This window comes from Hemicordylus capensis, chromosome 2 (genome assembly GCF_027244095.1).
Source record: "Hemicordylus capensis ecotype Gifberg chromosome 2, rHemCap1.1.pri, whole genome shotgun sequence".
Taxonomy (NCBI): Eukaryota; Metazoa; Chordata; class Lepidosauria; order Squamata; family Cordylidae; genus Hemicordylus; species Hemicordylus capensis.
The window spans coordinates 105,040,047-105,055,458 of record NC_069658.1 but is presented as its reverse complement, the minus strand read 5'-3'; the positions used below and the strand labels follow the sequence as shown (position 1 = coordinate 105,055,458).

The window sequence follows — 15,412 nt, the reverse complement described above, 5'->3', positions numbered from 1 at the left end:
AGTTCTATTCCTTCTGTTTTTCTTATTTTCCCTCTGTTCATTATTAATGCAGCACACTTGTCTAGTCCAAACTCCATTGCTATAGCGCTACTGAATATACGGACAGTGTTTAGCAGTGATTTGATTTCTGACTGGGACTTTCCATACAACTTCAGATCGTCCATGTACAGCAGATGGTTGAGTTTACTTGATGTTTTAGATGTTTGGTATCCGAGGCCTGTTTTATGTAGTATTTGTGAAAGTGGGGTCATGGCAATTACAAACAACAGAGGGGATAGTGAGTCCCCTTGGAAAATGCCTCTTCTAATGCTAACCTGTCCAAGTGTCTCGCCATTGATTGTTAACTGTGTACTCCACATGCTCATTGCTTTTTTAATAAATATCTGAATGTTTTTGCTGACACCAGTTGTTTCTAAACATTTTAGTATCCATGTGTGAGGCAATGAGTCAAAGGCCTTCTTGTAGTAAATCCATGCAACACTTAGATTGGTTTTTCTTCTCTTGCAATTTTCTAAGATCATTTTGTCAATCAGCAGCTGGTCTTTTGTGCCTCTGGTGTTCGGGCAATTTCCTTTCTGTTCAACTGGAAGCTGTTTGTTAGTTAATAAGTGTTGCATCACTTCATCTGCTATTATTCCAGTTAATCATTTGAACATGGTTGGCAGGCAGGTTATCGGTCTATAATTACTTTGAACTGCACCTTTTTGGGTCTTTCATGATGAGATGAGTTTTCCCAGTTGTTAGCCATTGTTCAATATCACCTCCTTGCAAAATGTGATTGAACTGTTTTGATAGTTGTTTATGAAGGCTTGTTAGGTGTTTAAGCCAAAAGCCATGCAGTTCATCGTCGCCTGGAGCAGTCCAATATTTAATTTTCTTTGCTCTTTCACTTATTAATTCTGGTGTTGTTATTAGATCTTGCATTTGTTGGTTACATTTTTTGACCTCTTTCATCCAGCCTGCTTTTTTATTATAATCTATTGGATTGTCCCATAATTTCCGCCAGAATTGCACTGTTTATTCTTTATTTGGTGTTTCTATGTTTCTTGCAGTTTCTCCTTCTATGCTTTGGTAGAAACGTCTCTGATTCAACTGGAATTGGAGATTCTGCCTGTGTTGTGTAATTCTGGCTTCATATATTTTATTATTATTATTATTATTATTATTATTATTATTATTATTATTATTATTATTTACATTTATAAACTGCTCCATCCAAAGGCTCTGGGCAGTGTACAACACTTGGAGTAGGGACCAGTAGAGAGCCAGGTAGTGATTGCGTTTTACCAATTTTTATTTTTCCCTGACCTGCTCTGTTAATAACTGTTTTGAATTTGTATTTTATTGCTACAAAAGTAATGTTTTAATTTAACCAATTTTTCTAAAAGTAAACATTCTTGTTCTTTTTAAAAAATTAGAAGCTTGTTGATTGTCTCCACCCCATGCCTATAAGCTTTTCCATACTACTGAGGTTTTGGGGGGGTATTGGGTTATGTGATGTTTAAAAAAAAATTATTCATAAAGTGAAGGGCTGTTATAGTGGACCCAGCCATACTAGAAGTCCACTTGGTGGCAGAGGTAAAAAGGTTAGGAGGAATAGAAAGTCATTCCTCCAAACATGGTCGTAGCGGTGGGATCTGTCACCCATGGTAGCGCAGTTCCTCCACACTTGCCAAACTAGAAGACATGATGCAGCCACTTTGATGAAGCTAAGCAAGTCTGTGAAGCTTGCGGACAAGCCCGGTGGTTCCAAGGCAGCTAGCCCACCTAATTCCCCCTCTCCTTAAACTAGGTTAACGGAGTGAGTGCTCCATTAACCTTGTTTTTTTTAATCTTGTGCTGCTGCGGCATGTGGCGACACATGAGTAGACCCCCAACCAGGAGGCTACAAGCAGCCTCCCGGTGTTGGGGGTCCCCCCCCCCAGAATGCCCTGTACACTTGCACAGGGCATTCTGGGTCTTCTGGGGGCCAGGTAGCCCCGATCCCTGCAGCCTTCACTGACTCTGTGATGGAGGCAGTAGTCGTGTGGGTGGCCTATCCGCCCACCCAGGGCTAGGAGCTTCACCCAGGTTGTGTGAAGTGCCTCTGTATCTGGTCAGTGTTTGGATGGGTGACTTCCAGAGAATCCTCTACACATTGCCTTCAGTTCCATGAAAGAAGAAAGATTGGGTATAAATGTAACAACTATAAACGTTCCCCCCACCATGCTCCCATAATGTGATCGTGTGAATGGAGAAAATTTCCCCAATCTCTGGTTGGCAAATCCAAGATGATCTACTTCATGCCGGGTTGGTATTTTGCCTACTCAAGATCAGGGAAAATTTATCAGCTTACACGATTGCTCCATGGGAACACGCACCCATTACAGGAATCTCCCCACTATACAGGCAAGAGTTTTGATAGCAGCAACAAATATAAATCTACACCAGATATCAAAGAAGTCCAAATGGATGCCACAATGACATAGCCCTGGACAGTAACCTAGATGACAACAGGGAAGAATTCTACAATATTGGTGCCACCAATGACATTTTATTATGGTCAATGACCTGTTAATATACTAAGTCACATAGAATACAAAAAACCCAAAATCGACATAGATTTAGTATGTGAAACCATCAAACAATTCATTTAAATACTCAGACAATCCTAGCATCCATAATTAATTCCTTTTTGGTTAACTGTTGCCAGATACTACAGGCTGTAGCACAGAACTTAGCCACATTATAAGATATGGTTGGGTTCTGGTCTGAGCGGAGGATAGAAACATAAAATTTAACAGACCTGCCTGGCAAATTCACTAAAAAGGTTGAAATAAAACTGTAGAGAATGTATCAATAAAAAGAACAGATCCCATTTCAACTTCATTCACTCACTTTGCAAGGGCATTTTATTTATTTACTTATGTACACCTATGATAACCGCTTTGAGAACTTTTGTTGAAAGGTGATATATAAATATTCATCATATGTGTAAGTGTATTTGGGAACTGGGCTGCTCCAGTACCTGCACTCAAGCAAAGCCAGGGCCAGAACATTAAAGTGCACTATTGTAAATGCCCTCCGGTGTTTCAAGAGTATGAGGTTGGAAAGATGATTAGCTGCATAAAGTTAAACCTAGCACCTGCTAGACAAGAATGCCTAGGATCCAGACTCAGATCATTTTGCAGCTTCAAATCCAGAATACCCTGCTGAAGAGTCATTTTGGCACTGTAGTATTGCAGTGATATAAAGAACCAGGGGAGAACCCATAAGACGCAATCTTTCCCCCAAGGGCCCTCCAGTCATATTGAAAAACATCAAAAGGGGTCCAGAGACAGACCCACCAGAAAAAAATGTTTAAAATGTTAAAAATTTGTGCCAGAACTTAAAGAGGTGGAGCCAAGTTCATTAATCCCCCCCTCAGAAACAAGACAACATTTGGCACACAATGGGCAACAGAGAAAATAGTACTCAGAAATTTTGACTGAGAGCCAAAATTACAACAAAAACATAGCTGGGTGCCATATAACAACCAGGCTAGGGCTTTTGCTCAAACACATAAGTTTCTGAGAGGGGTATATGATTTTTTTTTAATGAGTTGTGTGCTTTCATTTGTAGAACAAACAAAAATTATTAAATAGTTCACCAAACCAGCTGAATGGGGTTTATGTCTTGCTTTTAAAAATGATATATAAGAAGAGTGTTTAATGTTCTCTATAGGAATATATAAGATAAATAAGAATTCAGTGTTTATAATTTACTTTTATTCTAAAAGGCTAGATTAAGTTATTATTATTGAAATGGTTTTTGAAGGTTTCCCTGAAAGAGTTGTATCATCATAAATCTTGATTTAGTTTTGGTTCAGTTTTCCACTGTTCAAGAGAGCTTCCAGAGCAAGGGAAGAGCGGTGAAAATCTCACACACCTCTTGCACAAAAGTGCCCTTGCTTCAGAAGGGCACAGGCTAGCGCTGTGTGTGTGCTTTTGTTAGAAGCACGTGTGTACCTTCAGTCAGGATGTCCACCACTATTTAATATTTTTTTAAAGCTGTCATTTTAAAAACAAACAAAAATACACAGACCTACATGTTACGCAGGCTTAGGGAGGGCAGAGCAAGAGTGCCACCCTTGCAAGGAGCCAGTAATCTAGTTGCCCTCAAGGCTTGCCTTGCAGTGCAGCATGTGGGAAGCAGGGTGAGGATGTGATTTTTGCTTCTCTCCCCTCCCCTCAAGAGTCATGTTTGTTGCCAGGACATGGGGGGGGTGGGAATCTATTAAGGCAAGGGGGGGTTCATCCCCCCAAATTAATTCTCCCAGTGTCCCCTCTCCCACCAAGCATATCACCCATCCATCCATTCATTCCCTCTCTCATTTATTTATTTATTTATTTATTTATTTATTTATTTATTTATTTATTTGTGTGTTTGTCTATTTCTCAGTCACTCACTCACACTGATTGCTTTTGGACTGCTTCCTCTGGCTCCTTACCAGGCATGACTCAACCTCCACCGCACCCAAAACACAGGAAGCATGGTACTTTGTCCCTGCCCAGTTAGCAATCAATCAACATGTAGAATCTATCAGTGTGTGTCTTTTTATTTCCCTTTTCCTCCAGGGATGGCCTTTTTTACCAACTCTACCCAATCAGAAGCCAATCAGAACCCTACCCAATCAGAATAGTTGACAGACAGCTATTCTCAGTTTTTAGCTTTTAAAATAACTTTTAATTTGGAACTTTTTAAAAAAATATTAAAAGTTGTTGTTATTAACAACAACAACAACATAAATGCGGTTTTTGCCTAGTTTTAACTTCTTTAGGTTAAATTTGGTTACTTTTATTAGTCTAATTTTACATTGTATCTTTTTATTAATGTTGTGAGCTGCCCCAAGCAGTAGTGTACTGCAGAGGCGGAGTATAAATACTTCAAACAAGCAAACAAACAATTCTGGTCAGTCCCAGCAACAAGAAAGTTAGCCCAGTCATTTGATCTCCTAGGATAGGTTGCATTCAGTATATGTGGAGAGAGAGAGAAAGGCAAGAGAAGGGTGGGAGGAGGTAGTTGAGGAAGCACCTTTCTCCTCTAGGAAATTCTATGAAGAGGCCTGCAAGAGCTCCTGAGGCAGGGACCCTCTGCTGCTGACTGATTCCGGAGACAGAGCTGTGAGCTATATTTTTAATGGCTGGTGGGGCAGGGCAGGGCTGGAGGAAGAGGGAGTTTGTCCTCAAAGCACCAAGCAAAGAGTTAAAGAGGTGGACAATGCAGTGGCTACAGCTGGCTGTGTGCTTACATTAGTATAATGACTGGTATAATTAAATTGCAGCATTATTTAATTGCAGCTTTTAGAATAATAATAATATATGGTTCAGCAACAATCCAGCAATGGAGGGGGAGCTACTTCTCTGGGATGGAATCTTTGCCCACCCCCACAGCTACCTTTTTAGAAATAATTTTAGATATAATTGACTTAAGCAATTGCTTCAGTGGTATCATACATATAACTTTTAGTGATCAGTCAATCTGTGGACTCTCATATCAGGGGCTCACTTTCAAAGCTTGCTAAAACGATTTGAAGAAATAGCTACTTTGGGGACCAATAGTAACTATTGTGCGCATAGGCATGCAGCCCCCCCAAAGACATATCCCAGAAATGTTTCTATTGTCTTTGCTAAAAAAACAAACAAACCTGTGTGTACCTACTTGTGAGAGGAAAGGAAACTAGTGAATTATCTGTGTGGCCAAATGCCTTGTGGTATTTTGAAGCAGTGTACAACCTGTGTGTCCACAGGGGCACTCAAGACTCTATCCCCAACTGGCCCTATCCAACCCCAGCACAGCATCCCTCCAGTGGCTGTTGCTGGTATTTGTCTTATGTTTCTTTTTAGATTGTGAGCCCTTTGGGAACAGGGGACAATCTTATTTATGTATTATTTATTTTTCTGTGTAAATGGCTGTCCATCCATCTTATTTATTTATTATGTCTCTATGTAAACTGCCCTGAGCCATTTTTTGGAAGGGAATTCCATTTTTTGGAATTTCTATCTTCATAGAAATTGAATGAATGAATGAATGAATAAATGTGTGAACTTTGGTTGAAGAGCAGTATATAAAATATCAGTAGTAGTAGTAGCAGCAGCAGCTCAGCTCAGCTCATCTTTGCCTGTTCCTGCATGGGGAGGGAAAGCCTGAGATTGTGGGTGGGAGAAGAAATTGAGGTAGTGGTGATAGAAGAAGAAGGGGAGAAGCGATTGAGAAGAGCTATGAGGACTTTTGAGAGGGAGGGAGTTGCTGCTTTCCATGTTGACACCTAGAAGTAAGCTGTCTCAGGGCATGATTCCTTTACTTGCAGCCAATCAAGGGGCAAAACAGCCAGCTGCCAAGTGCTGGTGGGAATGACAGAGATTTTAGTTGAGACAAGTAAACCACTTCATAGGTTGGAGAAAAGCATGGGGTGGAGGATTGCTGCCAATTCTTCTCAAATTATTTCAGGATTGGACCTGCCTGCTGTTAGCCATGCCTACCATTGGCCTCAGCTGTGGTCTCCCCTGGCTATGTCTACCAGCAGCTGCTCTGCATCCCCAGCCCCAAAGGCCACCAGCTGCCATTGTGCCAGGGATATGTTGCTGTGGCCCTCACAGGCCTCGATGACATATTCCTGGCAGCTAAAAAGGTTTGGGAAGGAGGCAAGAGAAGCAAACATTGAATCTTCATCCCCCCGTGCTGCACTAACAGGCAAGCCTTGAGCGCAGCTAGTCTAACGGTCCTTTGTGAGAGCAGAGCTCTTGCTCTGCCCTCCTAAGCATGATTCCTTTCCTGTTTTAATGGTTTTAATGCCGTTTTAAAATATTATTTTAAAAAATTTAAATTGTTGTAATGTGTTTAAACTTGTGTTTTAACTCATGTTTTACTTTCTGTTTTTATTTTGTTGTAAACCGCCCAGAGATGTAAGTTTTGGGCGGTATAAAAATATGTGAAATAAATAAATAAATAAGCCTGTATAACATGTGGGCCTGTGCATTTTGTTTGTTTAAATCCTTTAAAATGATTTAAAATAACCTTTTTAACAAACATAGAACAAGGCAGAAAACATAGGGAAATAAAACATTAATCTGACACTTGAAAGCTAAGTGCTTGACGACTGAACCAATTATTTTGTATTAGGTACCAGTTTGTGTGTTAGGGCTTCAGCTCCCCTTCAGGGTCAAGGCAACCAAGAGATTCTAGGTTCCGTACTGGGCACTTTCCAGCCTAGCCGCTCAAAAGCGGCAAAATGGTCTGTTCAGGCAAATCACTTTCAAAACGTAAAACCTGAAGGGGGAGCAGTCTTGCGGAAACTAACAACCTGAAAAAAACAACACCTTTTTAACACCAGATAAACAATGTCATAGCACTAAGTCACAGCGATTAAATTCGAAACAAGGCATCCGACATATGAACGGCGCCCTGGCGCTTTCGTCGGGACTGCAGTGTCATGACACAGGAAGTGTGGAAGCACTTTCATGCAGGAGTCTTTCATGCAGGGCTTATAGCTCACATCTCCTCCGGAATGGAGGGTGTGCATTCATATATCGGCCAGATTTACCCTGAATACCCTGCGAGCTATTGAGGAGCACTTCACACATGATTCAAGTTCTAGAATTGTCAGTTGCCTGTTTCCCACAGTGGCTCACTAGATTATGATGAATATTTACAATGAATATTTTTTTACAATGAATATTTTTATTCCGCTTTCAACAAGAGTTTCCAAAGTGGTTTACATAGATATAAATAAATACGTAAAATGGCTCCTTGTCCCCAAGGGACTCACAATCTTAAAACAAACAAGACAGACACCAGCAACAGCCACTGGAGGGATGCTGTGCTGGGGATAGATAGGGCCAGTTGCTCTCCCCCGATAAATAAAGAGAATCACCACTTTAAAAAATGTGCCTCCTTTGTTCAATTAGCAGAGGCAGTTCAGTTAGATGCCTCTGGGAAGCTTACAAGCAAAAAATGAAGGCATGCCCCCTCTCTTGCTTCTGGTATTCAGAGACATCTGAACCTGGAGATAGCTTATAACAATCAAGATTTGTTGTCATTGATAGACTTGTCCTCAATGAAGTTGTCTAAGCCACATTTAATAAGAATATAATGCTCCACTCTGTCTTAAAGTTGTACACAAGTTGCATGGCGCAATGCCCATTATTTCCAATGGCTGTTGTGCTGTGCAACTGCATTTGTGCAACTTTAAGACAGAGCAGAACAACCCTGTTCCGCAACACCGCCAGCAGTGTTTACACACAGGTGGCAGTATTTAAAGAGATGCAGCAGTGCAGGCGGTGCTCCAGCTGCTCGTGTTTCACTGTGCAGTATGTCAGCGACTATTTTCGGCTTACACCCTCTGTAAAAGGCAACCCCTGCAAGCGCCTTGGAATTATTAGATCAACATTATGCTATGGAAATAAGTCCAATTGATTTCAGTGGAACTTGTTCAGAGTAATTTGTTTAGGCATATATTATTGCTTGGAAATATATTCCACTGAACTCAGTGGAAACTGTGTGGATTTACAGAGTCCTTCTTAAATGTACCTGATTGTTCTTGGACATTCTGAAGAACATAAGAACAGCCCTGCTGGATCAGGTCCAAGGCCCATCTAGTCCAGCATCCTGTTTCACACAGTGGCCCACCAGATGCCTCTGGAAGACTACAGGCAGGAGTTGAAGGTGTGCCTTCTCTCCTGCTGTTACTCCCCTGCAACTGGTACTCAGAGGTATCCTGCCTTTGAGGCTGGAGGTGGCCTTTAATCCTCCAACTAGTAGTTGATGATAGAACTCTCATCCATAACATTATCCAAACCCCTCTTAAAGCCATCCAGGTTGTTGGCTGTCACTACATCTTGTGGCAGAGAATTCCACAAGTTGATTATGTGTTTGAAAAAATACTTCTGTTTGTTGGTCTTATATTTCCTGGTAATCAATTTCATGGGATGACCCCTGGTTCTAGTGTTGTACGAGAGGGAGAAGAATTTCTATCTATCCACTTTCTCCACACCATGCATGATTTTATAGACCTCTATCATGTCTCCCTGCAGTTGTCTTTCTTATAAACTAAAAAGCCCCAGGTCTTGTAGCCTTGCCTCATAAGAAAGGTGCTCTAGGCCCAGAGAATAATAGAAATGGCTGGCATCAGTTCCCATTATCATACTGGTGCTTTCCTCACTTGCTGCAGCCATATCAGTGGCAGAACTGATATGTTGGTTGGTAAATCTGTTGGTTTACCTGTAATGCCTGTACCTGCAAATGTATACTTGGGGAAGGGCAGAACTGTTTGTACACAAGAACAAATGAAAAACTACTGTAAGAGCCACCTCTCACTTTCAACTAAGTGTGTTTAGGACTGAAAGCAGACTGTACATCTGCTTTAAGACAAACATCTTTTGGAAAGCAAAATACAAATGACAGGTGTCCTGTTTTGCACAGTCCTACATTTATTTGTGTTTCAATTGTTGTGCACGCAGGACAGGGCCTTTTCTGTTGTTGCCCCCAGGCTCTGGAATGCTCTCCCAGTGAAAGTCCACTTTTTGACATCTGTGGCTCCTTTTAAAAAACAACGAAAGACCATTTTTGTTCAGGCTTTTACCCCTTTGGGGCTGCCAGTTCTTTCAGCTCTCCTGCTTCTATTTGTCTTTTTTATGGTTGTTTTTTGGTGTGTGTTTATACATACATACATACTGTTTAACTGGTTTTAAGGTTTTAGATGTGATTTTTATGAGATGTTATTGTATTTTAACTTTTGTTGTAAACTGCCTTGGGATGCCTTATGAAAGGCGGTATAAAAATGGAAGAATAAAATAAAATAAATTTGAAAGCATGTATAACCCACATGCGTTCCATACTAACTCAAGGCAGCTCACAGTAAAACTCAAAGAATCACAATAAATAGCAGAAATTTAAAAAAAAAATCAGCAGACCATAACAATTATAAAGCATCAGGGAAGACCTGCTGAAGAAAGGTCCTCAGTTGCTGCTTAAAGGTCAGCAGAGAGAAGAGCAGCTTAAAGATAGCAGGGGAGAGAGTTCTGGAGGCAAGGCAGGGAAGTGCCAAAAAGGCCTCCCCTTTGGAGCTTCAGATGGTTGGGGGACTTCCAGGAAAACCTCTCTGAATGATCTTAAAGGTGGGGCAGATTCATTGGGATACCTTCAGGCATCTTGGTCCTAATGGATTTCGGCTTTACATTATATTTAGGCTTTGCTTGCACATGTCCCCCTACCATATTACCATATTCCCCCTACCATATTATTTGCACAAACTCCCACACTCCAGTGAAATACCACAAGTCTAGGGATACCTGCATTAACTTGCTGCTCTGTTGCCCTCTATATCTGTGCACCCACAGTCTGCCATGTTCAAGAAAACCTTCCTTCCTTCCTTCCTTTGCAGAGACACAGCACTGCTGCAGGGGCTGGCTGGGTTGAGGATGAGCAGCTATGCAAAGAACAACAACAAAAAGGTATTCCAGCAGAGGAGTGGGAGAATGCTCAGCTGACTACATGCTGACTAGAGGTTGTCCCGGATGTTGCCTTGAGACTTTGCCAAGTTCACCTTGGTAGGCAGTGCTTCTCAAGTCACATTCAGGAGACACTGGTTGTCAGCTATGTGGAAGTGGAACTCACAAGGGCTACTTCAGATTTTGCTGTGGCAAAATCCTCTGGCAGTGTTGCCACACTAGTGTGTTCCAAATAAGGGTGGGTTTTTAGTTTTTATGGTCTATAATAAACTGTTGGAGAGGAGGTTAGGAGACTGCTGGGTCATTCACATGGGCCTTCCCCCATAGATGACTGATCTCATGTTGCTGGGAGTGCAGACGGATTGCGCTCCCAGATGATCCACACTACATGCCTGCAGCGCAGAGCTCCAGAGGCTGGGATGATGCGTCCCAACCTCTGGAAATCCCACAATACATCGCACAATGCATTGGGGGATTTCTCCAAGAGATGGGTGCTCCTGGCACCAGTCTCTGGGTTCGCTGGAGCTAAACATAGCCCCAGCGACACACGATGGGGAAGCTTGCTCCCTTAACCTTGCCTAGCAGCCGGGTTAAAAAACTGGGCTAGGCAGCACTGGCCTGCCAGGATCGGGCCCGATCCCAGCAGTTCTCACATGCAGCCTCGCCCCGGCTGGGTGTCCCTAGCCTGGGTTAGGCTATGCATGAGAACAGCCTCTGTGGCTGACATCCTGATTCAATTACTCAAGGGAAGTCCTTTCAAAAATAAGCAGACCTTTAGAGTAGCTCTTGACTAGGACTACTGAGTAACTTCATCTGGATGGTAGCCTATATCATTTATCATTTACCATATCACACACAAAAAATTAGATAACTAATAACTCACAGTTGTGATCTGCACAACAATTGGGCACTGACTGGGGGAGGGGGAGAAAATTCTATTTTATTTGCAACATAATATTTCAGTGGTGAAACATACAGTATCTCCCAAATAATATTGGCACTGGGTAGTGTGCAAGAAACTGACTGAGTACCTGGAAAGGTCTTAAGGTACCACATGGCTATTTACAGTTCTTGACCAAAAAAAAAAAAATTGGAAGCAAGCAAACTCCTCTCACATTGGTAGATTGTAGGTTCCATCGCATGGTGTTCTGAGACGATCCCTGTATCTGTGCAAGAAGGGAGAGGAGAGCTGGTCTTGTGGTAGCAAGCATGACTTGTCCCCATAGCTAAGCAGGGTCTGCCCTGGTTGCATCTGAATGGGAGACTTGATGTGTGACAAGATATTCCCTTCAGGGGATGAAGCTGCTCTGGGAAGTGCAGAAGGCTTCTCCAAGATAGGGCTGAGAGAGATTCCTGCCTGCAACCTTGGAGAAGTCACTGCCAGTCTGTGAAGACAATACTGAGCTAGATAGACCAATGGTCTGACTCAGTATATGGCAGTTTCCTATGTTCCTATGTAACAAATATTTTTTGTAGCCCTTCATGCATTCAGTGATGCACCAAGAAAAATGACCTGAGATGTGAGTGTAGTACTGGCAATACAGAGAACTGAGAGGTTTCATCACTTCTCTTTCTTCTGCAAAAACATACAAGACCGGACTAAGACTAGGCAAGTTAATTTGACGTAGGTTTCAGTTCGGGCAAATTTATGGCCCAAAGTAGTGCTTGTAGTCAAACAATATCTGTGTTTTGAGAATTGCACAATGTATTTGCCCTGGTGACTGGGTAAAGAGGCACCTTTTACCATGGTGATTCTCTTTATTTAGCAGGGGGAGAGTAACTGGCCCTCTCCACCCCCAGCACAGTACTTCCAGTGACTGTTGCTGGTGTCTATCTTATGTTTCGTTTTAGAATGTGAGCCCTTTGGGGACAGGGAGCCATCTTTTTTGTTTGTTTGTTATTTCTCTTTGTAAACCGCCCTGAGCCATTTTTGGAAGGGCGGTATAGAAATTGAATTATTATTATTATTATTATTATTATTATTAGTAGTAGTAGTAGTAGTATGTAAATCACAAAGATGTCAATAAAGGCGACTCATTTTGGTAAAGAACTGTTTACCAAAATGAGTCTCCTTTACTGACATTGTTGTGATTTGCATACATGTAATGAACAGTACATTGAGCAATTCTCAAAACAGAGGCATCATTTAACTATAAGCACAATATCTGGCCATAACGTTGCTCAAACAGAAAGCAACCTCCATTACCATTTAGAATTTAAAATCTAACAAAGTGTATGACACGACGGCAGGCAAAGCATGCAAGATATTTAAAATGAAAGATTTGTGCTTTTTATTGTACATCACCTAGAACCATCAGTCATTGTAGATCAGTAATTATCAGTCATAATTGTAATGAGAACTAATGCTGAGCTAGAGTATGACCAATTTTATATTCTGGAGCAAAATAGGGATTGTAGTATACACAATGCTCCCCCAGCCCGCCCCTACAACTCAACAGTGCCGTTAATTTGCTTCTTCTGTGGCTTCATAGCCATATAAGAAGCAAGCCACAGCACAACATTGGCAGAGCGTGTAAGCAACTAGATGACTCTCCCTATATTTCCATGCTGTGCTATGCAGCTCACAAGTTGTAATACAGTACCAAAGTGCCTGCACCATCTAGGCAATCAATTGAGCCTTCTCTCTCTTCTTTGGCCTTCCAGCTGTTTTTGGTCTACAACTCCCATTATTGTCAGTCACAGCGGCCAATAGTCCGGGATTATGGGAATGTCGTCAAGCATCTGCAGGAGAGCTGAAGTTGTGCAGCCCAGCCTTATTGCTTAAGCAACAACGAGATATGTTCCCCTCTTCCAGCACAATGGGTGAATTTTGCCTATTGTCAAAGACCCCTCAAAGCACTCAAAGGAGCGGGGCTAGAGTTGGTGTTTCAGTTCAGCCCTGGTCATAATTCATGTTCCCCAAAAAGGTTCTAAATGAGGTATTCCAGAGTCAAAGCAATATCAGCAGAGAGACAAAGCCATTCAAAATGGCATTAAACTGACCCAGAAAATCCAACACTACTTTCATTGGCTCCAATAGGAGTTCTGCCATTTACTTAATTAGTAGATATAAAATGTTATGACTGAAGAATGTATTTCAGGACCACTTGCTCAAACTTACAGATATGCCTAAATTCGAGAGAGAGAGAGAGAGAGAGAGAGAGAGAGAGAGAGAGAGAGAGAGAGAGAATGAATGAATTAGTATCCACTGAGCAACATTAATTGTCAAATTTCAGGGAATACTATGTTGTGTTTGTGTATAGTGCTGAGCCATTTGATTATCAGTTGGTTGGGATTTATCAAATAATGACATGCACATCAATCCTAAACACATTTGCTTGAGGTAAACCCAAAGTTGCTATGTTATTTATTTATTTCCAAGGAAGGACACATTGAAGTTGCTGTAATGAAGTCAATTCAATGAGCTCCATCAAAGGCCTAAAAGCATATCTCCAGGTGAATAGGTAACAACATGGTGAATTAGATCAAGTGGTGCATATTGGGGCAAAAAACCCCTAGCTTCACATGTACACTGATGGACTCTAAACTAACCAACCAAGAATGAGATCTTGGGAATATGATGGATAGCTCAATATGTGGCACTAGTGAAAATGGCAAATTCCATGCTAGGGATGATTAAGGAATGGACTGTAAATAAGATGGCCAGTATCCAAATGCCTTTATATAAATCTAGCACATGACCTCCATTGGAAAAGTTTATAGCTCTGGTCATCTCAGTACCAGATTTAGGCACAAATTAAGTTAGCCACAGCTTAGGGCCTCACATTCTGAAGAGCCTCTGAACACCAAACAATGACTAAATTTCAAGTTTGGTTGAAAAATAAAGTGGGGGGGGGGAGACTAAAACAGACATTATCGTTCTGATAAGACAAAAATAGACTTCTTTGGCTACACAATTATTTATCATTTTGAGATTATAAATCTGTGCAGAAATTACTGTCAATTACTGTCAGTTATAACAAACTTTTATTAGACCGGGGCTCAATTTAGACCAACACCTGCCATCACAGTGTTTGCCTCTTTAGACTAACACTGCTGTAACTGGGAGCAGTGTGGTGAGGAGGGATGAGTGATGTTCCAGATCAGGACTTCTGACAGGTTTTGTAATGTTATGGGGCCTTTTAAGCTTGCCATATCTTAGGGCCTCAACATATCTTAATCTGGCCCTGGGTCACCTCATCTCAGAATAACATATACCTGAGAAACAATACAGAAAAGGGTGACTAAAATGATCAAAAGAGTTGGAACACTTTCCTATAAGGAAAAGCTAAAATGAGTTTGGGTCTTTTAGTTCAAGGCATAAAGATGAACTGTGGGCTGTGATCAAGATTTATGAAATGATGGATGTTGTGGGGATAGTGGATACAGGTGATTATTTTTCTACCTCTTTCTTTTCAGTGGTCACCCAGTGAAATTGATTAGTAGCAGATTCAAGCTACACAAGAGAAAGTACCTCTACGCATTATGTATTATGCATGGAATTCAATATCACAAGATGTGGTGATGGCCACCATCTTTGATGGCTTTAAAAAGGAATTAGATGAATTCATACAGGATAGATCCATCAATGGCATTAGCCATTATAGATACAGAGAACCTCCAGGTCAAGAGGCAGTGTATACTATTGAATACCAGTTGCTGGAGAGCAATATCTGGACAGAGGGATTGTCTTCATAACCTGCTTATGTGCTTCCCAGAAGCATCTAGCTAGACATGGAGAAAACAGGATGCTGGACTGCATGGATCTTTTGGCCTGATCCAGCAGTGATCTTCGGATGTTTCATTTCAGATCCCTGTACTTCATTCTAATGTCCATATAGCCACAGGGGCATATCCAGACTATGAAATGCATGCAGCTGTTTTGTATCCAGCAAAACAGTCCTGGGGGGAAAGTCCTGGGGGGAAATAGCATTAGCTTTTTTGGC

General features: G+C 41.5%; 1 protein-coding gene and 1 long non-coding RNA gene across 2 annotated transcripts in view; one reads left to right on the top strand and one right to left on the bottom strand.

Moving 5' to 3' along the window:
• Nucleotides 1-15,412, bottom strand: part of ALDH1A1 (aldehyde dehydrogenase 1 family member A1) — an 87,165-nt gene that overhangs the window by 67,432 nt on the left and 4,321 nt on the right. The gene's annotated exons all lie outside the window — the stretch shown is intronic.
• Nucleotides 10,420-15,412, top strand: part of LOC128344680 (uncharacterized) — a 62,056-nt gene continuing 57,063 nt past the window's right edge. The window contains exon 1 of the long non-coding RNA XR_008315985.1: nt 10,420-10,469. This is a non-coding gene — a long non-coding RNA (uncharacterized LOC128344680). The remainder of the gene's footprint in view (nt 10,470-15,412) is intronic.